Source organism: Protopterus annectens, chromosome 16.part0 (genome assembly GCF_019279795.1).
Source record: "Protopterus annectens isolate FY-2018-M chromosome 16.part0, PAN1.0, whole genome shotgun sequence".
NCBI classification, from domain to species: domain Eukaryota; kingdom Metazoa; phylum Chordata; order Ceratodontiformes; family Protopteridae; genus Protopterus; species Protopterus annectens.
Genome location: NC_056750.1, coordinates 236,272,667 through 236,298,453, shown reverse-complemented (window position 1 = coordinate 236,298,453; position 25,787 = coordinate 236,272,667). Strand labels below are relative to the sequence as shown.

The 25,787-nt window shown below is 44.9% G+C and overlaps 1 protein-coding gene across 1 annotated transcript in view; it reads right to left on the bottom strand.

Moving 5' to 3' along the window:
* The window catches only part of LOC122790579, a 1,409,443-nt gene that overhangs the window by 705,406 nt on the left and 678,250 nt on the right, over positions 1-25,787 (bottom strand). The gene's annotated exons all lie outside the window — the stretch shown is intronic.

The window sequence follows — 25,787 nt, the reverse complement described above, 5'->3', positions numbered from 1 at the left end:
AACCCACCACTTCAGAGGCAATTTCACTTGGAGTATTCAGAAACTATTGGAGTATTCAGAAACTATTGCAACTTTCTGAAGAACAGCATCCCCCACTCAGATTTCTTAAGAAAGTCCTCTGTTTGGTGGAAAAGTGAACTCCCACTTTTGATGACATCCTGCCATCCTGTTCACTTATGGTCTGTGCATCTTTAACTTATGGTCTGGATAAAGTAGACTCATCAAAAGGGGGCATTAAGGAAGTAATCCCTGAAGCATTTTGCAAAGTTACACAAGCCAGGCATGAAAGCAGACTGTAATACTGCTGCCTGCCATATAGGCCTTACCATCCACTGCAAATGAGAAGAGTCACATGGAAACATTAAGAGATGGACAGGGACAACAAAGAAGCAACAGTGGAGCTGCTTAAAACCTTTTGTAGCGGGCTACTCCTGGATTTGGATTCGAAGACTATGATGATCTGACAGCAGATATGATGATTCCATCTCTGAATGAGATAAAATCCTCTATGAAGAGCACCAAAACTGAGGCTGAATGACTGGGAAATAATTTTCTTTTATTCACAGACCAAGTAGACATCACTGCAGTTATCACCCCGATCAGGTCCAGTGGTGTTGAGACCACAGACAACCTGGCCAGGGCTGACGCACCCAGAGGCAATGACTACTCCGACAACTTGGTGACCCAGACCCTGGGTCCCTGGCTCTGACCCTGTGGCTCTAGAATGCAGACAGTCAAAGTCAGCCAAACCGCTGGCATCGACGAAGGAATGACATGGGTGAGTGGTGGACCCAGCGGCATCAGTGTCAAAGGATGGACTATAAAAGAAGTGATTAATAACTGGGCAGGAGGGACAGCTCTCTCTATCCGTGGAGCAAAGAGAGAGGGAATGATCCCTAGGTCCATCTGGGCCTTAAAAAAAATTTGCAATAACCTGTCCAAAACTGATTCCTTAATACTTTGCTGCTGGTCCTTGCAGACTTTCAAGAAGCTGTCAAAAAGAGCTTACCAGGTCGGCACATGGGCTGCTCCACTTCTTGGATCTTGATAGGGGAAGACCAGACCACAGGATGGGAAGGCTCTGGTGAGAACGCTGGATCGAGTGTAATGGCTAGGAAAGGGGTCTGAAGATGACCAAATTCCATAGCTGCAGACAAGGGATTTAGAATGTTCAACCGTGATGTGGAGCTCGAAAGCCAGAGCTAGTAAAAGCGGAAATTGGGACAGAGGAGATAAGCTACAGACACTAAATTCACAACAGAACCAGAGGGCCTTGGGAAACTTGTTTCAACTCAACAGGCCAATTTCCGTCCTCTTCCTTTTTCTTTTTTCTCTCTCTCTACCTTTTTCCTTTTTATTCTCTCTTTTCTGTCTCTTTTTCCTTATCCTTGCCTTTCTTTTTTCTCCACTTACTTCTTTAAAGGAGAAGCCTGGGAACTCCTAGCAAGACAGGAAGGAACCATACCCTTCATGAAAGCTTTGCCTTTTGGCTAGCCAAAGCCATGGCCATGAAAGAAATGCAAGCCTGACAGTCAGAAACTAAGAAACAGACTCCAAGAAATATACGCAATGGTTATGTGAACCCTGAGGGGCAGTTTATGATCACTCCTCAAACATTTTTGGAAGCCCAAAGTCTTATCCATATTAATACAACTAAGCACAATACACAAACACAAAACACTAAAGGGACAGTAAAGCACACTGTCTGACAACCATTGCAGAAATTAACTGTACAGCAATACAGCAAATAAGCAGAATGGAAGAACTTGCTTAATGCAAGTAAATACAAAAATGCTGGAAGATTTCCACAAACTTGGGGTCGGGAAGGGGGGAGTAAGCGGGCAGCAGAATCAGCCCCACCTCCCTGAAACTTAGGGGAGTTATGTAGAGTCTGTGTATTGTCTCCTGCACACTTTCCTACCATGACTTTTCACTGGGGAAATGTCCAAGTAGGAGGAAATAGAAAGAAAATGGAAGACGACAAAGAAAATGGAGACCAGACTTTTCAGTGTTCCTGCTGAAGGCCATCAGACCTTCTGTCCACTGCTGTAAAGTCATGACAGGCTCAACTACTAGGCAGAAAAATTTTATGGTCAAGGCTAGCAGCAAATCAATAACTGAAGAAGCTAGCAGATATGCAAGACGTGACCCACTTTTTTTTTTTTTTTTTTTTTTTACGAAAGGGAAAACGGTGGTAAGATGAAAAATAAAACATGAAAGGGGAGAAACTTTACAACTACAAGTAATTTCACAAAAAGGAGAAAACAAGTAAAGGAAGAATCTCACCAAAGTGCCTGGAAGGACCAAGAAGGCAAAAGGCAATGTTCTCAAAAACTGCACAGTAAGGCACTGCAAGAGAAACGGGAAGACTGGGTTTATTAAAGGTCATGTCAATGGAAGACCAGCAGACAAGATCTGGAGTATAATAGCAGAACTTGGGACACACTGGATACGACAGGAAACTGAAGCATCAGTCCCAGTAATAAAGATAAATCAGACCACCTAGATCCTACACAGTCTGCCCTTTTAACCAGAATGTACTGAAATGTGTTAGTATTCCTGCAGAATACTTTGACAGCTCCAACAGTACTTTCTGCAGAGTAACCCCCCACTTCCTACCAGAGCAACAGATCACAGAAACTTACAGAAATCCAGTGGTACAGCAGATGTAACATGAGGGCCAAAGTTTCCCTCCTTTCCCAAGTCACCACGATGAATAAGAGAATAATTTTCTACAAGTCAACAATAACATCCAGCTTATTACATGTGCTCGTCACATTCACATTGACATACAGTGCCACACAGAATGCCTGTGATGACAGTACAGGCTCCTTTGATACATCCAAGAGATAGCAAGGGCCAATGAGGCTAGGCAACGTTAACTAATCAGGATGCTCTACTAACAGTAAAAGCCTCCCCCAATCAAGCAACCACCCTAGCTAATGTTACCTCTGGCTCTCCAGACATCTGCAATTAAAGAATATGTCAGACAGAATACACCACAACTAGACGCAAGGAGTATACACACATTGTTACAGGCTTTGAGAACCTCCTTCCCTTTCACTCTCATGCAAAAGACAGTTCTTTAATGTGTAAACTATTAAAATCTCTAGTCTGCTACTAGCTTCTGTACAGATCAGACCCCCCCCCCCCCCCAAACTTCTCTCTTTCAGTCCTGCAAACACTCTCAAAGTAGCTCAGAGTCTTAGGAAGATCAACCCACTTACACAAGGAAAAGTACAGTTTTTTACCTACCATAAATGTAGATGTTCGAAGATCCACATTGCTGCAGTCCTAACACTTGGGTAGTCCGCTGTCCCTCGGTCGGCCCGAATATCAGAGTATAAGGCTGACGTCGGTCAAGGCGCATTTGACTGACATCAGAACGTCAGGGTACAAATGCGCATGACCGACGTCATATCCTCAGTCTTTTCTTGCCCCAGACCCTAAAAAGAAAGGTCAAAAACCCATAGACAATAACTAAATAACCAACTAGCCTAACACCAAAAATATGTATAATATATACAATATATACAAAATGCAATATACCTCAGATGGATAACCCAACCCACACAACCACCTCAAACAACAGAGGGGAAGGAGGGAGGGTAAATTGGACTGCAGCAATGTGGATCTTCGAACATCTACATTTATGGTAGGTACAAAACTGTACTATGTTCTTCATCTCACATTGCTGCAGTCCTAACACTTGGGTAGAATCCCAAAGCAGAGGTAAGGGAGGATGGCTAGACTATAATGAAGCAGGAGCTGCCAAAATGCCCTGCAACACAGCAGTGGCAAAACCAGCCCTGGATTTAGAGTACAGTGGAAGGTGGTAATGCCTAGAGAAGGTATGCACTGAACTCCAAGTGGCTGCCTCCAAAATATCCTTAGTAGCCACCCCTCAAAAAAGCTGTTGAAGTGGCAGTAGCCCTAGTGGAATGAGGTCTAATCCCAGCTGGAATCTCTTTGCCATGATGGGAATAACAGAAGGCAATGCAAAATCCAATCCACTTAGAAATAGTTTGTTTCGACACGGGCTTGCCCTGAGAGCACAAAGCAAAAGAAACTAATAACTGCTGAGATTGTCTGAACCCTTTAGTTCTGTCCAAATAATATCGCAACTGCCTGTGTACATCTAAAGTGTGCAAAATCTTTTCCCCTTTATTTTGGGGGTTTGCATAAAAAGTAGGCAAATGAATAGTTTGGTTTAAAGCCACACTAGAAACCACTTTAGGCATAAAGGAAGGATTTGTACGTAAAGATACCCTATCCTTGTGGAAAATTAAGAAAGGCTCAACTGCCATAAGGGCCTGCAATTCAGAAACCCTTCTTGCAGAGGTAATGGCCAACAAAAAAGCAGTCTTCCATGACAAATATTTCAACTCAGCAGTAGCTGCAGGCTCAAAAGGTTGTAGAGTGAGTTTCTCCAACACAAAATTGAGATCCCAAGCAGGAGTAGGAGCCCTACGTGGGGGTCTTATATTCTTTGCCCCTCTAAGAAATTGCTTGAATAAAGGATAAGAAAACAATGGTGGGTCACAATCGTAGTGAGCTGAAATTGCTGCAGCATGAATCTTAATAGAAGAGAAGGACAAACCTTTGTCCAATAACTCAGTAAGATATTGAAGAGCCACACTTAAATCAGGCTCAGAAACATCCAAATCCTTAGCTGCACTCCAAAATAAAAATCTCTTCCATTTATCTGCGTACACTTTCCTTGTACTAGGCCTTCTAGCTTCCAAAATCACATTCAAAACTTGTTGTGGAAGTTGAGACCCTCTATGGTTTAAAACAGAATATGCCATGCTGTTAGGTGAAGAGAGTGAAGTTTGACATTGAGCAAATGACTGTCCTCCTGGGACAACAGATGTGGAATCAAAGGCAAAGGCCATGGAGGCTTCCGTACTAGACTTCTCAGTAGTGGGTACCAGTGCTGTCGAGGCCAATCTGGAGCTATCAAAATCATCCTTGGCTTGTCCTGTCTGACCTTCAGAAGTACCTTTGAGAGGAGAGGCAGAGGTGGAAAGGCATACACATGAAGATTTTTCCAACTGAAAGAAAGAGCATCCACTTTCCAAGCTGTGGGATGAAACCGCTTTGTGCAAAACTTTGGCAGCTGGTGGTTTAGTGGAGAAGCGAACAGATCTATGTCTGGAGTTCCCCAGGACACTGTCAATTTCTGAAATACATGAAGATCCAGTTTCCACTCGTGGGGATCCATGATTTGTCTGCTTAACACATCTGCTAAGGAGTTCTGTGCTCCCGGCAGAAACCTTGCCTGAAGACTTAGTTGTAAACTGAGAGCAGTCTCCCACAAAATCATTGCTTGCCTGCATAGAGGATAATAATGTGTTCCCCCTTGCTTGTTGATGTACCACATAACAGTTGTGTTGTCTGTTAGAATCAACACCTGCCCTGGAAGAAGTAAATCCTTGAAAGCTATTAATGCAAACTGGACTGCTAACATCTCCTTCATGTTGATATGTAGACGTTGTAGTCTGGCAGGCCACTTGTCTTGTATCCACTTTCCATTTAGATGAGCTCCCCAAGCTATGTCCGAGGCATCTGTCGTTAAAATCTGACTCGCCTCTGGCCGGGTCACAGAGAGTCCCTTGTTTAGGTGACATTCCTGAGCCCACCACAAAAATTCCTTTTGAATGCAAGGTATTATTTGAATGACAGTGTCCAGATCCTGGCAGTGCTGTGTCCATACATTTTTGAGATACCATTGTAGCTTCCTCATATGCAGTTTGGCATTGGGAAGCACCAGAATACAAGATGCCATGAACCCTAAGGCTTGAAGGACTGTCCTTGCAGTCAGCCCGGACTGATGAGACAGCTGATGGAAGTAAAAGGATAGACTCTTTTGTTTGTCCGGGGTTAAAAGGCCATCTGGGACGCTGTATTCAGTCTCACACCCAGAAAGCACATGTCCTGAGAGGGTACTAGACTGGACTTTATTTCGTTCACAGAATACCCCAGGCATCTTAGCACTGCTATCACATATTCCAAATGATGAAGAAGCTCTTCCCTTCCTTGAGCCAGAATCAGGCAGTCGTCCAAATAAGGATAGATCTGTATTCCTTTTAGCCTGAAGAAAGCTATCACTGGAGCCAGAACTTTCGTGAACACTCTGGGCGCAGTAGATAAGCCAAAGGGCAATGCAGAGAACTGATAGTGGGAAGTCCCAGCTCGAAAACGCAGTTACTTCCTGCAACTTAGTCTGATGGGAACATGAAGGTAGGCCTCCTTGAGGTCCAAAGTTACCATCCAATGATCCTTGCCCAGCAGAGGCAAAAGCTGCTGCAACGTCAACATTTTGAACTTGGGAATGTCCAGATAAGTGTTGAGGGTAGACAAATCCAAAATTGGTCTCCACGTGTTCCCCTTCTTTGGTACTAGGAACAGGCGAGAATAAAATCCTAGGCCCCTTTCTGGCATAGGAACCGGCTGTATGGCCCCTATTTGGAGTAACAGTGAAATTTGCTTGTGAGCCTCTATTCTTTGTTGAGGAGGAATGTCTGGCATGCCTTTGAAAGGAGGCAAGGTATGGAAATAAAACCTGTAACCGTGATGTATGATATCCAGTACCCATTTGTCTTGGGTAATCAAACTCCAATTTTCTTTGAAAAGTGCCAACCTTCCTCCCAAAGGTGCTGCCAGGCGAGAAGGTTCTGGCAGCTGAAAAGGTAGGTCATTGGGTCTGTTTACGAAAGGACTGACCCCTGCCCTCACTCGAAGACTGTGCAGGAGAACTCCCTGTTCTAGGCCTGAAAGAGCCCTGACCTCTGCCCCTGCCACGTCTAGATCTACCCATAGACTGGGAATCATAAGAAGGATACGTCCACCCTTTAGTAGGCCAATTTCTACTAAACTTTGGAGGCTGAACCTGCAAAAAATCTTTAACAGTCTGCATAGACTTAGCCTTGTCTTCCATTTTCTTCAAAACTGCCTCAACAGGAGAACCAAACAAGACATCCGATTGCAAAGGGGCATCCAAAATCCTAGTTTTAACATGGTCAGATAAATTTTGATCCCTCAGCCAGGCATGCCTGCGAAGAACTGACCCAGTGGCAGCCACCCTAGACGAGGCCTGTACAGCATCAAAACCACATTGCAAAGAATGCTTACCCACCTGTTCAGAAACATGCACTAAATCTTGCAACTCTTTACAGGCAATACCTTCCGCCAGAGCATCAACCTTAGATTTCAACTGAGAAAGGAGATAATTTTGATATTTCAACATGTGAAACTGGCAATTCAAAGCTCTCATGGCTAGAGTGGAAGAAGTATAAACTTTCTTTCCCCATCTATCCAAGGCCCTGGCCTCTTTATCTGTAGGAACCGGATTCTTGACAACAGAAGCCTTAACACCCTTAGGCCCCTGGCTAACAGTTTCTGGGTCTGCCCTAGGACTCTTAAAAAGATACTTATGAGCTTCAGGCACCCTGTAATACCTATCAGGTTTAACAGGAGCAGGAGGCAAAGAATCAGGATTAAGAGAAGCCTCTGCAAACACATCATCCACCACATTCAGAACAGGAGGTATAGCTAAAGGCCTATGCTGGGGTAAAAACAAAAATTCCCTAAGCCTTTTCCTGGAATCAGAGAAATCCTGACCTTCCCATTTAAAATGCTCTCTCATGGAGTGAAGGGTCTCTGAAAAGAAAAATCCTCAGGAGGAGAAGCAGAAGGAGTAGAATCATCCACATCAGAATCAGAATAATGAGAATACTCCTGCAAGTCTTCAGTCAAGACTCAGACACATCCAAGCCTGCTCATAATCCCCAACACAGGTTCCATCCTAGGCCTCTTATCAGGAGGGGGCATAGAGCCTCTAATTAAAGTAATTAAATCTTCTGCCATTTTAAGCATGTGCTTCTTGGGCACAGAACCTGAAGAACTAGGAGGGACACCCACAGAAGCAAAACTAGACCTGCCTCTAGGAGAAGCCTTGGAAGCATAAAGAGAGGGCCTAGACACCTTAGGAAGGGAGGGGAGTACAGTTATCTGAGAAGCCCCTACAGCCTGACCTGCCTCCTGGGAGGCCACATCCTGTAAAAACAAAGTTTCTCCCTGGGACTCCAGAGAGGCCTCCGTCGGAACCACCGGTTCCACTGGCGCCTCTAAAGAACCGGAGTCCGGTTCGGACGACTCCACTAACCTAGGTTTAACTGCCTTGTCCTTGTGCTTCTTTGAGGAAGCCGGCGTCGGAGCATCCGACGGCATATTGTAATTGCACCGCTTCCCAAAGACCAACCTGGCACAATCCAACCTTCGCTTTATAGTGCGTTTATTAAACCTAGCACAAAAGCGACACCCAACAACGTCGTGCTCAGGTCCCAAACAAGGTATACACAAATTATGGTAATCTCTATGCGGTATCTGTTTCCCACAAGAAATACAGTTATTCACTTTTTCTGACATCTGGTAAACCACTGAGGCAAGAAAAAACCAAAATATTCCCCAACGGGGTACTTAACCAACTCTGACTTCGGTCTGAAACTCCAAATTCGAAATATTTCAGAACGCCGAACGGCACTTGCAACACTGCTTCTGCATCGGACCATGCGGCAAAAAAGACTGAGGATATGACGTCGGTCATGCGCATTTGTACCCTGACGTTCTGATGTCAGTCAAATGCGCCTTGACCGACGTCAGCCTTATACTCTGATATTCGGGCCGACCGAGGGACAGCGGACTACCCAAGTGTTAGGACTGCAGCAATGTGAGATGAAGAACATCAGTGAAGGACACCCTCACTCGTCCTTTAAAAGCTCAGGGGATTTCTAGCCATTCCGATGGATTAAAACTTAAGAAAAAGGTTAAATCACATATCTTCAAAACCTCACCAAAATGTGAAAAATGAATTCTGTTTTTATTAAATATAACTATACTAAAGGTGCCTAATAACTAGCATTTAAATTGCAAATGTGCTGTTTTGGGACTACTCAAACTATAAGCAAAGACAGTGAAAGATAATACTCTGCATCATCTGATAGCATCTATGAACCAGATGATACTAAATGTCATGAAACTCTCCCAACAAAATATAATCACTCAAACTAATATAGAAAAACAATATACAGAACTTAGAGATGCCAACTCCACTTTCAAGCATAATCTTTTATAAACTATGCAACTTTTACCTTAAAAGTTGATCAGCGAGGGGCCTCTGTGACTGCAATTATCCTTTATTCTCCATCTCTGAATACCTCTATCTGAAGAGCCCATGTTCAGGCGCACGCATGAATGTGCCCCACAACACGAACACTGAGAAGTCACATCCTACATTAGGGCAAACTGCCTACACTGGGTTGGGGCCTGCAAGTACACCCCCCACGACCACTGAAAGGCTACAAGTCCAAAAAAATCAAGAAAATAAAGAATTGGTACAAACACTGACACAAGAACATAAAAACATACATGTCTGACTTGCAGTTTCTTAGTAGGAAACAACAAGAGATATGTGCATCCAAGAGAGAAAAGATAAAGTACAGTTGTGTACACTTACCATAAATGTAGATGTTCGAGTGTATTCACTGTTGCAGTCATTACATTTGAGTAATCTGCTGGCAGGTCGACCTGATTAACAAAGTCTTGGGTCCTGCGTCGGTTGCTGTCCCTTCTTCCATGACATCAGGTCGTCAGGGGTATAAAACATGCAACAGATGCCATTACATCAGTTTTTCTTGCCCCAGATGTCAGGTGCCCCCCAAATGGGGAGCACAATATATATACATATGTATATAATTTAAAACACAAAAAATATACCTCCAAACAAAAGCAAATAAACCAAAAAGGCTTTTAAGCATAGTAAAAGAAAGGAGAGGTATAGTAAGAGAAAAACAGGGGGCTGGAGGGTGGGTAACCAAGACTGCAACAGTGAATACACTTGAACATCTACATTTATGGTAAATGTACACAACTGTACTATGTTCTTTGTGTTTCACTGTTGCAGTCGTTACATTTGGGTAGAATCCCAAAGCTATGGTTGGGATGATGGATTTATACAGCATTAGGAGCAGCTATAAGGCCCTGCAGGACAGCAGTGGCAAAGCCAGCTCTGGATTTAGAGGAGAGAGGTAAATGGTAATGCTTGGTGAATGTATGAAATGAGTTCCAGGTAGCAGCTTCTAGAATATGTCTGTGGTAGGAACCCCTCTGAGAAAGGCTGCAGAAGCAAATGCAGCCCTGTTGGAATGAGATCTGATCCCCTTGGGGATAGGTTTACCATGATGCATATAGCAGAAACGAATACAATGGCTTATCCATTTGGAAATAGTCTGCTTTGAAATAGCCTTTCCCTCTGCCCCTGCAGCAAATGCCACCAATAGTTCAGATTTACTTGAGATTTTTTCCTGTTTAAGTAGAATCTAAGTTGTCTGTGTACATCCAATGCATGCAGAATCCGCTAACCCTTATTCTGTGGATTGGGAAAGAAAGTTGGCGGATGAATGGTCTGATTAAGAGCCACACTGGATACCACCCTTAGGCATGAAAGATGGATTGATCCTGAGAGCAACCATGTATGGATGAAAAATAATGAAAGGCTCCACTGCCATAAGAGCCTGTAATTATGAAATCCTTTTAGCTGAAGTGACTGCTAAAAGGAAAGCGGTTTTCCAGGAGAGAAATTTTAGGTCTGCAGTAGCAGCTGGCTCAAAAGGAGGGAGAGTGAGTTTTTCCAAAACAAAACTGAGGTTCCATGCAAGAGTTGGTGCTCTCCTGGGAGGTCTTAAAGTTTTGGCTCCTCTGAGATACTGCTTTAGCAGAGGATGAGAGAAGAGGGGAGGTTATGTGTTGTAATGAGCTGAAATGGCAGAGGCATGGATTTTTATGGAAGAAAAAGATAGGCCCTTACTAAGCATCTCAGTTAAGTATTGTAGAATCTGAGGAATATTGGGCATTGCTGTGCTTATTCCTTGTGATTGGTTCCAGGCACAGAATCTTTTCCAGTTGTCAGCATAAGATTTTATAGTACTAGGCCTTCTAGCCTCCAAAATGACATCCATTACAGATTTGCTGAGGGATGCCAAGGGTGAAATTAGTTGATTAGCCAGGCTGCAAGATTCAAAGTTTGGAGCAGAGTGTGCAAAATTTGGTGGTTCTGCTGAGACAGCAGGTAAGGTTGTCTGAGGCAGATGCCATGGAGGAAGGTGTGACACATTGCACAGGAGTGGGTACCAGTGTTGGCGAGGCCAGTCTGGAGCAATCAGAATTATTTTTGGTTTGTATGACATTTAGTAGAACTTTGGAGAGCAGAGGGGGGAAAAGCATAGACTGATAGGTTTTTCCAGCTGAATGATAGAGCATCCACTTTCCAAGCTTTTTTGTGATTAACTCTTGTGCAGAATTTGTCCAACTGATAGATCTTTTTGCCTCACCCCAGAACTATGTCTGGGCTCCCCCATTTGCATGTCAACAGGTTGAAAACTTGTGGTTCCAGTTTCCATTCGTGTGGGTCCATAAGGTTTCTGCTTAGTTTGTCTGCCAGAGTATTTAGCTTTCCTGGCAGGAATTGAGCTTGTAGTTGTATATGAAAGGTCACAGCCAAGTTCCACAATGCCATGGCTAGTCTGCAAAGGGGGTAGGAATGTGTACCCCCCCCCCCTCTGCTTGTTTATGTACCACATAACTGTGGTGTTGTCTGTCTTTATCATTAGTTGTCCTGGATGAATGTAGTCCTTGAAGGCTTTCAGTGCATTCTGTACAGCTAGCATCTCTTTCTGACTGATATGTAGGTGCATTTGATTTGGGCTCCATTTGCCCTGAATGCACTTTCCGCACTTTCCTGCCAGATGAGCCCCTCAAGCATAGTCTGATGCGTCTGTAGTTAGGGTTTAGATGGCAGTCCCTTGTTTGGTGGCAGGCTTCTGCCCACCATAGGAACTCTAGTTGCAGGCAAGGTACAATAGAAATCACTGTTTCCAGGCTGTGACAATGTTGATTCCATAAACTTTTTAAGTACCACTGAAGTTTCCTCATATGCAGTCTTGCATATGGAATTAGAAGAATGCAGGAGGCCATGAACCCCAAGGCTTGCAGAATTTGTCTTGCAGATAGTAGGGTTTTTGTGGCCACCTGTTTGAAGTAAGTCATCAATTGAATTTGCTTTTCTGGCATAAGGCAAGTCATCTGGGCAGTTGTATTCAAGCTTGCACCCAGGAATGTAATTTTTTGAGGGGGTACCAGTTGTGATTTATTTTCATTTATGGTGCACCCTAGGCAAGTTAGAACAATTTTTACAAACACCAGATGCTTTAGAAGAATGTCCTTGTTTTCTGCCTGAATTAGACAATCTTCCAGGTATGGATATATCTGAATATTCTTTTGCCTGCAAAATGCAATTACGGGTGCCAGGCACTTTGTGAAGGCCCTGGGCACAGTAGATAAGCCAAAGGGCAGTGCAGAGAACTGGTAATACAAGTAGCCTGCTTTGAAGCCGAGGTATCTTCTGCAAGATTCCCTGACTGGGATATGCAGGTAAGCCTCTTTTAAGTCTATAGTTACCAACTAGGCATCTTTGCCTAGCATAGGGTAGCAACTGTTGAAGAGTCAGCATCCTGAATTTTGGAATGTCCAGAAATGTATTTAGAGTGGATAAGTCCAAAATTGGATGCCATGATTTGTCTTTTCTGGGTACCAGGAAAAGTCTTGAATGGAAACATTGTCCCTTTTCCTCTTCTGGTACTGACTGAATATCGCCCCATGTTCATGAGGAACAGAATTTGTTTCTGGGACTCTGTCCACTGATTTGAGGGCAGATCTGGCCATCCGTTTGGGATTGGCAACGTGTGGAAATGAAATCTGTATCCCTGGGACATTATATTTAAAACCCAATTGTCCTGGGTAATAAATTGCCAGTTTCATGCATGAAGTGCCAGTTTTCCCCCCAAAGGGACGGCTAAGAGGTAAGTGCTTGGTGACTGTAGAGGGAAGTCATTGAGAATGTTTACCATAAGGAGGTGCCTTATTGTTTCCAGATTTGGAGGTGGAGGCACCCCATTGCTTTGTTCTAAAAGTTCCTTGTGACTGAAACCTGGAGCCTTTGGAATGTCTTGATTTGACTTGAGCGGCTCTCGAGGGGACTGGAAAGGAACAGTTCTTAGTAGGCCAGTGCCTACTAAATCTTGGAGGTTGCACTTGTAAGAAATCATTCACAGTTTACATAGATTTAGCTTTATTTTCCATCTTTTTAACACTTCTTCAGCCTTATTACCAAAGAGACGGTCCTGTTGTAAAGGAGCATCCAACAATTTTGCTTTAACATGGTCAGGCAGAGTTTGCTCTTTGAGCCAAGCATGCCATCTTAGCACAGATCCAGTTACAGCAGCCCTGCAAGAAATCAAAACCACATTGCAAAGTATGTTTTCCAATTTGTTCAGCTGAATGCAATAAATCCTGTAAATCTTTATTTTCCACACAGTCATTGATTAACATAATTTTCTGTTTAAGTAGTCCCATGATATACTGTTGATATTTAAGCATATGAAATTGACAGTTTAAAGCCATGATTGCCAAGGTTGCAGACGTGTAAACCTTCTTACCCCATTCTATCCAGTGTCCTGGAATCTCTATCAGAAGGGGGGATTTTTAGCAGTAGAGGCCTTAATGCCCTTGGGACCCTGAGAAATGGTTTCAGGACCAGCAAAATGATTTTTGAAAAGGAATTTGTGGGAGTCAGGAACCCTGTAGTATCTGTCTGGCTTACAAGGAGCAGGAGGGCAGAGAATTAGGAGTCATACTAAATTGGGCTACTGTTGGCCGAAGGAGGAGAAGAGGTGGAAGGCATGGTCAAAGGCAGGTGAAGGCTAGGACTGTGATAGTGAGGGTCGGAACTTTGAATGTTGGCTGTATGACTGGTATAGGGAAATAGCTAGCTGATATGATGGACCGAGGGAAGGTTGGTATATTGTGTGTGCAAGAGACCAGATGGAAGGGGAGCAAGGCTAGGTGTATCGGAGGCGGGTTCAAATTGTTTTATCGTGGTGTGGATGGGAGGAGAAATGGTGTAGGCATTATCCTGAAGGAACAGTATGCTAAGAGTGTTTTGGAGGTGAAAAGAGTGTCGGATAGAGTGATGTTTATGAAGCTGGAAATTGATGGTGTAATGATGAATGTTGTTAGTACATATGCTCCACAAGTTGGGTGTGCGATGGATGAGAAAGAAAAATTTTGGAGTGAGTTAGATGAAATGGTAATGACTGTACCCAAGGGTGAGAGACTGGTGATTGGAGCAGATTTCAATGGGCATGTTGGTGAAGGGAACAGAGGGGATGAGGAAGTGATGGGCAGGGTATGGTGTTAAGCAAAGGAATGCAGAAGGTCAGATGGTAGTGGATTTTGCGAAAAGGATGGACATGGCTGTGTTGAATACGTATTTTAACAAGAGGGAGGAGCGTAGGGTGACATACAAGAGTGGCGGAAGATGCACACAGGTGGATTATATCTTATGTAGAAGGGCCAGTCTGAAGGAGATTGGAGACTGTAAAGTGGTGGCAGGGAAAAGTGTAGTTAGGCAGCAATAGGATGGTGGTTTGTAGGATGACAATGGTGATCAAGAGGAGGATGATGAGTGTGAGGGCAGCACCAAGGATCAAATGGTGGAAATTGAAAAATGGTAATTATGAGGTGATGTTCAGGGAAGAGTTAAGACAGGCACTGGGTGGCAGTGAAGAGTTACCGAATATCTGGCTAACTACAGCTGAGCTAGTAAGAGAGAGAGATAGACAGGTGCTTGGTGTGACATCTGGAAAGAGGAAGGAGGACAAGGAGACCTGGTGGTGGAATGAAGAAGTACAGGAGAGTATACAGAGAAACAGGTTGGCGAAGAAGAAGTGGGATTGTCAGAGAGATGAAGAAAGTAGACAAGAGTATAAGGAGATGAAGTGCATGGCAAATAGAGAGTGGCGAAGGCTAAGGATAAGGCATATAACGTTTTGTATAAAAGGTTGGACACTAAGGAGGGAGAAAAGGACCTGTACCGATTGGCTAGACAGAGGGTCTGAGCTAGTAAAGATGTGCAGCAGGTAAGGGCGATAAAGGATAATGAGGGAAACATACTCAAGCTAGGAGAGTGTGTTGAACAGATGGAAAGAGTACTTTGAAGGGCTGATGAATGAAGAGAATGAGAGGGAGAGAAGGTTGGATGATGTGAGGACAGTGAATCATGAAGTGCAGTGGATTAGCAAAGAGGAAGTAAGGATAGCTATGAAGAGGATGAAGAATGGAAAGGCTGTTGGTCCAGATGACATATCTGTGGAAGCATGGAGGTGTTTAGGTGAAATGGCAGTAGAGTTTTTAACTAGATTGTTTAATGAAATCTTGGAAAGTGAGAGGATGCCTGAGGAATGGAGAAAAAGTGTTTTGGTACCGATTTTTAAGAATAAGGGTAATGTGCAGAGGGATTAAATTAATCAGTCACACATGAAGTTATGGGAAAGAGTAGTGGAAGCTAGGTTAAGAAGGGAGGTGATGATTAGTGATCAGCAGTATGGTTTCATGCCAGGAAAGAGCACTACAGATGCGATGTTTGCTTTAAGAGTGTTGATGGAGAAGTACAGAGAATGTCAGGAGGAGTTGTACTGTGTCTTTGTGGATTTAGAGAAAGCATATGACAGGGTGCCTAGAGAGGAGTTGTGGTATTGTATGAGGAAGTCGGGAGTGTCAGAGACGTATGTAAGAGTGGTACAGGATATGTACGAGGATAGTGTGACAGCGGTGAGGTCTGCGGTGGGAGTGACGGATGCGTTTAAGCTGGAGGTGGGATTACATCAAGGTTCAGCTCTGACCCCTTTCTTATTTGTAATGGTGATGGACAGGTTGACAGACGAGATCAGACAGGAGTCCCCGTGGACTATGATGTTTGCAGATGACATTGTGATCTGTAGTGAGAGCAGGGAACAGATAGAGACGATCCTGGAGAGGTGGAGATATGCTCTAGAGAGAAGAGGAATGAAGGTCAGCAGGACTAAGACAGAATATATGTGTGTGAATGAGAGGGAGGACAGAGGAATGGTGAGGATGCAGGGAGTAGAGGTGGTGAAGGTGGATGAGTTTAAATACTTGGAATCAACAATTCAGAGTAATGGTGAGTGTGGAAGAGAGGTGAAGAAGAGTGTACAGGCAGGATGGAGTGGGTGGAGAAGTGTCAGGAGTGATTTGTGACAGACGAGTACCAGTAAGAGTGAAAGGAAAGGTCTACACAAGAGGGTAGTGAGACCAGCTATGTTATACGGGTTGGAGACAGTGACAATGACAAAAAGGCAGAAGTCAGAGCTTGAAGTGGCAGAGTTGAAGATGTTAAGATTTGCACTGGGTGTGACGAGGATGGACAGGATTAGGAATAAGTATATTAGAGGGTCAGCCCAGGTTGGAAGGCTTGGAGACAAAGCCAGGGAGGTAAGATTACATTGGTTTGACCATGTGCTGAGGAGGGATGCAGAGTATATTGGAAAAAAGATGCTAAGGATGAAGCTGCCAGGTAACAGGAAAAGAGGAAGGCCTAAGATAAGTTTTATGGATGTGGTGAGAGAGGACATGCAGGTGGTTGGTGTGACATAGCAAGATGCTGAGGACAGGAAGACATGGAAACAGTTGATCTGCTGTGGCGACCCCTGATGGGAGCAGCCGAAAGAAAAGACTAGATTCTGAAAAAACATCATCAACAATGTCTAGAACAGGAGGTACAGCCAAAAACCTATGCCGAGGAGGAAGAAGAAAATCCCTAAGTCTATTTTTAGATTCAGAGAAATCCTGACTTTCCCAGTGGAAACGGTCCCTTAAGGTATGTAAAGTTTCCCCAAAAGAAAAATCCTCAGGGGGAGAAGCAGAAGGAATGGAATCTTCTGCATCAGAGTCCTCATAAGTAGGAAGAGACAAATCCTGTTCATTACAAGAGTCAGAAGAAATAGAATCCTAGGCCTCTTAGAAGGAGGGGGTTGGCTACCCCTGATCAGAGTAATTAAATCTTCAGCCATTTTGATCATTTGTTTTTTAGGCATAGGGGCCTGCACAAGTGGCCCAGGTGTCGTTTTTTTTAGACACAGATTTAGATTTTGGCCTTAGTTTTGAAGATGGCGTCGGTCTAATATACAAATCTCTAGGCCTGAAAACACCCGCAGAAGCCGGTGCCTGCACAGTGGCTCCGGACCCATCTAAGGTAGAGACTCGTGGCATACCAGACTCCGAATGGGTCTCAGTAGAGGCCTGCGAATCAGAAGTAGCGGGCATCAGGGGCTGCGAAAGCACCTCAGTGGGTACCGGCGAACTGGCGACTGGCTTAGGAGAAGCACTGTCGTCAGTTTTGGACCTCGACGGTCGGTCTCTGTCTTTTTCTTTGCATTTTTTTAGGTATTCCGGTAGTCGGATTGCTAACCGATGACATTTCTGGAAAATTAAATCTTGAGCCAAAATATTTAGAAGCAAAAATATACCGATGTTTAATCGTGCGTTGATTAAATTTAGCACAAAACCGACAGCAAGGCACGTTGTGGTCTGGGCCTAGGCAAGGAATACAGTACAAATGAAAATCCTTATGGAGGTATTTGCTTCCCACAAGTAATGCAATTATTAACTTTTACTAACATTGGTAAGGAGGAAGAAAAAGTTTCCCCAATGGGGTACTTAGCTTTTAGTTGAAGACTGTTTCTGAAACTCGAAAACGAAAATTTCAGAAGTCTGCCGACCAGTACTTACGAACTACTTTTGCTTTAGGCACCGCTCGGCAAGAAAGACTGATGTAATGGCATCGGCTGCATGTTTTATACCCCTGACGACCTGATGTCATGGAAGAAGGGACAGCAACCGACGCAGGACCCAAGACTTTGTTAATCAGGCCGACTGAGGTCAACCTACCAACAGATTACCCAAATGTAATGACTGCAACAGTGAAACACGAAGAACATCTTACAAATCAAATAAAACTAAGAATGTCCAATCAGGAACCTTCCTTGGTGTTCAATACAAGGGAAGAAACCCAAGCAGTAAAAGTAAAATCTGCTTAGACAGGCAAGGAACCAAAGACAGCCAATAGCTGAAGGCTCACAGGCCAAGTCCCAAACAACTAAGTTAATGAACATCTGCCTCCTGGAATCACGAGACAAAAAAAAAAAATACATGGAATGCTTATCAAAGGTATTAACAGCACTAATGTTCACAAAGAAACACTGCTGAAAAAAAGCGCCTGAAGCAGCCATTCTTCTTGTGCAAAGGCCTTAAGATATCAGCATTTTTCAAAAGAGGTAAGTGTAGAACAGAGCGTGTGTATGTAACTTTAAGAATCATTTCCAGATGTAAGCACATGCATATAAATAGTGAGCATGTGCAGGAAGCAGGGCCATTTTGAGAGACCGGAAACGTTGTGTAACAACTTACCATATAACCATAGATGGCTTTCTCTTCCATGTTGCAGTATTCTACTAATGGGTTTACCCTTCTTCCGATCAGCTTGTCCCGCCAGGTTTCCAAAGCTTTTCCAGTCCCTCTTGGTGAGTCGGACATCTGACATGGCAGCAGGTACATGGGCCATAAAGGAGACGTCTCGACGCACCGGCCCTCAGAACCTAAAATAAAGCCCTAGACAGAGCCAGTCCTGAGGGACATGCCTGACCCTGATCCAGGGAGAGCAAGTGCAATGTTAAGAAGGGGGGTGGTGGGAGGGAAGGAATACTGCAACATAGAAGAGAAGAACATCTATGGTTATGTTAAGTTTTTACACAACTTTCCTACGTCCTTCTATTCCAACCTTGCAGTACTCTACTAGTGGGTGAATACTAAAGCTCTCTAAAGGTTATGGGGTGTGGCCTGGTAGAGGGCTCCAGGAATTCATGCAAGATAGCCTTGGCAAAAGCTGCCCTGGCTGTGGAAATATGGCCCAGTTTGTAGTGTCTGGTGAAGGTATGCATAGAGGACCAAGTGGCTGCTTCCAGAATTGAGTTAGTGTCCAGGCCTTTGAAAAAGGCTCCAGAAGAGGCCATAGCTCTTGTGGAGTGGACCCTGATGTTGCCTGAAAGTGTTTTCACATGGTGTATCAAAAGGAGATAGCCTTGGCAATCCAGGCTGAAATAGTCTGCTTGCCCACCGCTTTTTCAAGAACTCTGGGTTGGATGGAGACAAACAGTGGGTCTGACATGTGAAAAGGTTTAGTTTTATGCAAACAGAATGTGAGTTGGCTGTGGACATCCAGGGAATGAAGGACTCTCTCACTATCTCTCTGTGGATTAGGGAAGAAGGTAGGCAGATGGATAGCTTGCTTCAAGGAAAGGTCGTTGACCACCTTGGGGGCGATGGAAGGATTTTATCCTTAGGGTGACCCTGTCCATATGGAAAACCAGGAAAGGCAGGGTAGCCATAAGGACTTGAAGCTCTCAGACCCTCCTGGCTGATGTCAAATCTGCTAGCAGGACTGTTTTCCACATGCAAAACTTTAATGCGGCCTTGTCAGCCAGTTCAAAGGGTGGTAAAGTGAGTTTTTCTATACATAATTAAGATCCCAGGGAGGAGGGGATGGTTTCCTGGGAGGTCTTTGGTGCAGAACCCCCTTCAGGAAGAGTTTGGCTGGTAATCTGGATGGCAGTGGAGGGTCCATAGGCAGGCAAGCAGAAATGGCAGACAGGTGTGCTTTTAAAGAGAATGACAAACCTGCATTCAGGAGTTCACACAAATAGGACAGAATCAGAGGCAAGTTGCTGTCCAATGGCTCCATCTCTGCCTTTTATGACACCAGAATGAAAATGTTTTTCAATTGGAGAGAGAAGATTTTCTTGTGCTGCGTTTCCTGGCCTCCTGCAGGACTGAAAGCACGTCCTCGTTGTAGAGGTGTCTGAAGGTAATCAGAATCCTATCCGCCACAGAGAGAGGTGCAGAGACCGCCACTGTGGGTGTATCTGTGTCCCCTTGTGCTGTGCGAGTAGGTTCACTGAGGGGCGTAACTTGTAGTGAATGCCCTTGGACAGATGAAGTAGAGGGAACCAGTGCTGCCTTGGCCAATAGGGAGTCACCAGCAAGATTTTTGGTGAGTCCTGCTGAATTTTCAGTAAGACTCTCTGGATCAGAGGGGAAGGGGGGCATACAGTAACTTCCCCTTCCATGACATTGAGAAAGCGTCTGTTTGCAATGCCTTCAGGTCGCGAGTCCAGGAGCAGTAGATCTGGAGTTGCCTGTTTATGGAGGCGGCGAACAGGTCTATCTCAGGAATACCTCACTTGTGGACCAGACCTAGAACACTTCTCTTGCTCTCTTGACAGCATCCATTCGTGGCTGTCTAAGATGGTTATGCTTAATGAATCTGCCCGACAGTTGTGCTGGGACGGGATGTAGGCTGCCTGGAAGGAGATTCCCTGAGAGTCAGCCAGATCCCATACCTGTAGAGCTAGTCTGCAAAGGAGGTAGGGTAGGACTTTGTCCCTCCTTACTTGTTCAGGTACCAAATCACTGTGGTGTTGTCTGTGAACATTTTTAGGAGGCCCTGCTGCAGGTAAGACATGAAGGCCTGCATGGTGAAGGGTATAGCTGTCATTTCCCTGATACTGATGTACATTTGTTTGTGTCTGTCCACAAACCCTGCACTGTCCTTTGACCCAGAGTTGCCCCCAGCCCAGGTCTGAGGCATCTGTGTGCATGATCTGAGAAGGGGTGGGCATTTGCAGGGGGAGGCCCAGATTCTGGGCAACTTCGGCAAGCCAGCATTTTAATTATTGCGGACAGGGAATGAGTGGAAGCCTGAACTCTAGAGGACCGGATTCTGTGCAACTTCGGCAAGCCACATTTTAATTCTTAATGCGGACAGGGAAGGAGTAGAACCCTGAACTCTAGAGGCCCAGATTCTGGGCAACTTCGGCAAGCCACCATTTTAACTCTTATTGCGGACAGGGAAGGAGTGGAACCCTGAACTCTAAAGGATCTGAGTGTTGGGTACACAAAGAGAGAAGGTACCACTGAAATTTTCTCATGTGTAACCTTGCTAGGGGCAGCATGGGGATTTTAGCTGCCAGGTACCCAAGAAGTCTTAGGAAATCCATCTCAGTCAGGGCTGATGAATGGAGGGCAGACTGAAAGTGATGGGAGAGGGACACCACCACTTCTTCCTCAGGGAGGGAGGCCATGCTGATGTCTGTCCTTATTCTGCATCCCAGGAAGACAATGCTCTGTGTAGGATGGAACTGGGACTTTGGGTAATTTATCAGGAACCCTAGAGACTGCAGCAGGAGCTCCTTTGAATGAACAAGGAGGGTCTGTCTGTCCATTGCTTGAATGAGTAGGTAGTCTAGGTATGGGAATATCTGCAATCCCCTTGTCCTGCAGTAGGCAATGACTGGGGCTAGGCACTTTGTGAATACCCTTGGGGTGGTGGAGAGCACAAAAGGCAATGCACAGAAAGTACAGTTGTGTACACTTACCAGAAATGTAGATGTTAGAGGGTATTCACTGTTGCAGTCATCACACTTGGGTTATTCTGCCTGCAGGTAGCCCTCAGTCGGCCCGAATACCAGAGTCTTGGGATTTCTGCGTCGGATGCTGTCACCTCTTCCATGACATCAGGACGTCAGGGTTATAAAACATGCAGTGAACGCCATTACATCAGTTTTTCTTGCCCCAGATGTTAGGAGCCCCCAAAATAAGAAGCAATTACATGGTGTGCAACACCTACGTAAAAAGTAAAGGATAGGTAGAAAGCATAGAAGAGTCAGGGGGGCAGGAGGGAGGGTAACCAGGGCTGCAACAGTGAACACACTCGAACACCTCCATTTATGGTAAGTGCACACAACTGTACTATGTTCTTCGTGTTTCACTGTTGCAGTCATCACACTTAGGTTGATTCCGAAAGCTGAGGAAGGGTGGAGGCAGTCAAGTAATAGTAGGCCTGGCTAGTAGGCCTTGTAAGATTGCTGTGTCAAATCCAGCTCTGGATTTAGAAAAGACAGGTAAGCGGTAATGCTTGGTGAAGGTGTGTACAGAACTCCAGGTTGCAGCTTCCAGGATGTTCCTGGTTGGGACTCCCCTGGCAAATGCTGTAGAGGTTGAGATAGCCCTAGGTGGAATGAGTTATGATCCCCTCTGGGGTAGGTTTCCAAGGTGTTTGTAGCAGAAATGGATGCAGTGTGTTATCCATTTGGAAATGGTTTGCTTTGAAATGGCCTTGCCCTCTGCCCCTGTAGCAAAGCTGACTAGCAGCTGGTCAGATTTTCTGAAAGGCTTAGTCCTGTAAAGGTAGAGCCTGAGTTGTCTGTGTACGTCCAAAGAGTGCAGGATTCTTTCCCCTTTATTCTAAAGATTAGGGAAAAAGGTTGGTGAATGGATGGATTGGTTTAGAGCCACACTGGACACCACCTTGGGTATAAAAGATGGGTTAGTCCTGAGGGAAACTAACAGCATGGAAAATAATGAGGGGTTCCACAGCCATTAGTGCCTGCAACTCAGACGCTCTTCTTGCTGAAGTGATGGCTAGAAGTAAGGCTGCTTTCCAAGAGAGGAATTTTAACTGTGCTGTAGCAGCAGTCTCAAAAGGGGGCAGCGTGAGCTTCTCTAGTACAAAGTTAAGGTCCCAGGCAGGGGTGGGAATTCTCCTCGTGGGTCTTAAATTGTTAGCTCCTCACAGAAACTGTTTGACCAGAGAGTGAGAAAAGAGAGTTGGCTCAGTATTATAATGAGCTGAGATGGCAGAGGTATGAATCTTAATAGAAGAGAAGGCTAGGCCTTTGTGGAGCAGCACTGCTAGGTAATCTAGGATTTGAGGTAAGGTGGGCACGGCTGTGTCCTTTCCTTGAGACTGGCTCCAAGAACGGTATCTTTTCCACTTTTCTGAATAGGATTTCCTAGTACTAGGCCTTATGGGCCTCAAGGATGACATCCAGCACCTGTTTGCTGAGGGTTGCTGGGGGTATATTCAGTGAATAAGACAGGCTTCAAGGGTCATGGGTTTGCAGCTGAGGATGCAAAATCTACCCCTCCTGCTGGGACAGCAGGGAGGGGGTCTAATGTAGATGCCAGGGTGGCACTGCTGCCAGACTGCGTAGGACTGGTACCAGTGCTGGCGGGGCCAGTCCGGTACAATAAGGATTGTCCTTAGTTTGTCCCTTTTGATCTTGAGTGGTACCTTTTGAGAAGAGGAGCAGAGGGGGAAAGGCATAAATTGAGAGGTTTTCCCATGTAAAAGATAGGGCATCCACTTTCCATGCTTGGTTGTGGGGATTTCTGGTGCAAAGTTTGCTCAATTGATCGTTTTGGGGGAGGCAAAGAGGTCCACCTCTGGTGTCCCCCCCACCTGTAGGTTAGAAGTTTGAATGAGTTGGGTTCCAGTTTCCACTCGTGTGGGTCCAGTAGATTTCTGCTTAAGTCGTCTGCCAGTGAATTTTGTTTGCCTGGCAGGAATTGAACTGGCAGGTGCACTTGGTTGCTCATGGCTGTGTTCCACAGGGCCATGGCTAACCTGCAGGGTAGGAATGAGTTCCCCCCTGCTTGTTTATGTACCACATAACTGTGGTGTTGTATGTTTTTATCAAGAGTTTTCCTGGAAGGACAAGGTATTTGAAGGCTGTCAGAGCATTCTGTACAGCTAACATTTCTTTTTGATTGATATGTAGGTGAATTTGTCCTGGGCTCCATTTGCCTTGAATGCATTTGCCAGCCATGTGAGCCCCCCATGCATAGTCTGACTCGTCTGTTGTCAGGGTTTGGGCAGCGAGGGGTTGAGTGAAAGGGAGACCCTTGTTGTGGTTGCAAGCCTCTGTCCACCAAATGAACTCTGCCCTTAGACAAGGAATGATAGGAATAATTGTTTCCAGGTCCTGAGAATGTTGGCACCAAAGACTTTTTAAGTACCACTGAAGTTTCCTCATATGCAGTCTTGCATTTTGAATTAGTAGAATGCGCGAGGCCATGAACCCTAGGGCTTGCAGTATTTTTCTTGCAGATAGCTGGGTTCTGGTGGCCATTAGTTTGAAGCAGTTTGTCAAATACACCTGCTTTTCTGGAGTAAGGAATGCCATCTGGGAAGTTGTTCAAGCTTGCTCCCAGGAATACAATCTTTTGGCTGGGCACCAGGTGTGATTTCTTTTTGTTGATGGTGTACCCCAGAGAAGTTATGTCTCTTTACAAATGCTAGGTGCTAAAGTAGCAATTCCTGACTGTCCGCCTGAATCAGGCAATCGTCTAAGTATGGATAAATCTGAATTTTTCTCTGCCTGCATTATGCAATGGCTGTAGCCAGGCACTTTGTTAATACCCTGGGCGCAGTAGGTAAGCCAAAGGGAAGTGCAAATAACTGATAGCGCCTAGAGCCTGCCCTGAAATGTAAATATTTCCTGCAAGATTCCCTTATGGGGATGTGCAGATAAGCTTCTTTTAGGTCTAGAGTGACTAGCCATGAGTCCTTGGCTAGCATAGGAAGCAGCTGTTGTAGTGTAAGCATTTTGAATTTTGGGACGACCAGGAAGGTGTTGAGAATGGATAGGTCCAGGATAAGCACCAATAGCCCCCTTTTCTGGGTACCAGGAACAGTCTGGAGTAGAAACCCTGTCCTCTCTGCTCTATTTGAGCAGGATGAATAGCCCTGATACTGAGAAGAGAAAGCACTTGCTTTTGAGCCTCTGCCCACTGGTATGGAGGAAGGTCTGGCAACCTGCTTGGGGTTGGCAGTGAGTGGAAACAGAATCTGTATCCCTGGGATACAATGTTTAGGACCCATTGGCCCTGGGTAATGGACATCCAGTTTTTTGCATGCAAGGCGAGTTTTCCTCCTAGGCATGCAAGTACTTGGGCATGGCTGGGAAGGATAATAGACACGTCATTGTGAATTTTTTCCATAAGGGGGTGGCTTACCACTCCCTGTTTTTGACGGGGGGGGGGGGCACTCCATTGTTTAAATCGTGTACCCTGAGATTGTAGCCTTGGTGGTCTATTGCCCCTGGGTTTGGGCTGAAGACCTCGTAGGGACTGGAAAGGACCATTTTTTGACGGCCAATGCCTACTGAATCTTGGTGGATGTACCTATAAGAAATCTTTAACAGTTTGCATGATTTAGCTTTTTCCTCCATCTTTTTAAGAACCTCTTCTGCTTTTGTGCCAAACAAACGTTACTGGTTTAATGGAGCATCTAATAATTTTGCTTTGACATGGTCTGGCAAGATTTCTTCCTTCAGCCAGGCATGCCTTCTCAGTACAGACCTAGTGACAGCAGCCCTGCAAGATGCTTCTAAGGCATGAAAACCACACTGCAAAGCATGTTTACTGACTTGGTTTGCAGAATGCATTAACTCTTGTAAATATTTATTTTCTGCAAAATCTGGAAGCAACAACATTTTTGTTTAATTAGTTCCATAATATGCTACTGGTAACGTCAACATGTGAAACTGGCAATTTAAAGCCCTGATGGCAAGAGTTGCAGAGGTATACACCTTCTTGCCCCATCTGTCCAAAGCCCTCAAATCTCTGTCCAAAGGGGTACGATTTGTGGCTGTATTAGCCTTAATACCTTTAGGTCCCTGGGAAATGGTCTCTGGATCCGCAGTGGGATTCTTAAAGAGAAATTTGTGAGAGTCAGGTACCCTGTAGTACCTGTCAGGCCTTCTAGAAGCTGGTGGTAAAGTATCAGCAAGACTGGATTCCATGAAAACATCATCTACAATATCCAAGACAGGGTGAATAGCTAGAGGCCTGTACTGAGGCAAGTCTAAGAATTCTCTGAGTCTCTTTTTGGACTGTGGGTAGTCCTGGTATTCCCAGCAGAAATGCTCTCTTAAGGTATGCAAGGTTTCACCAAAAGAAAAGTCCTCTGGAGGGGA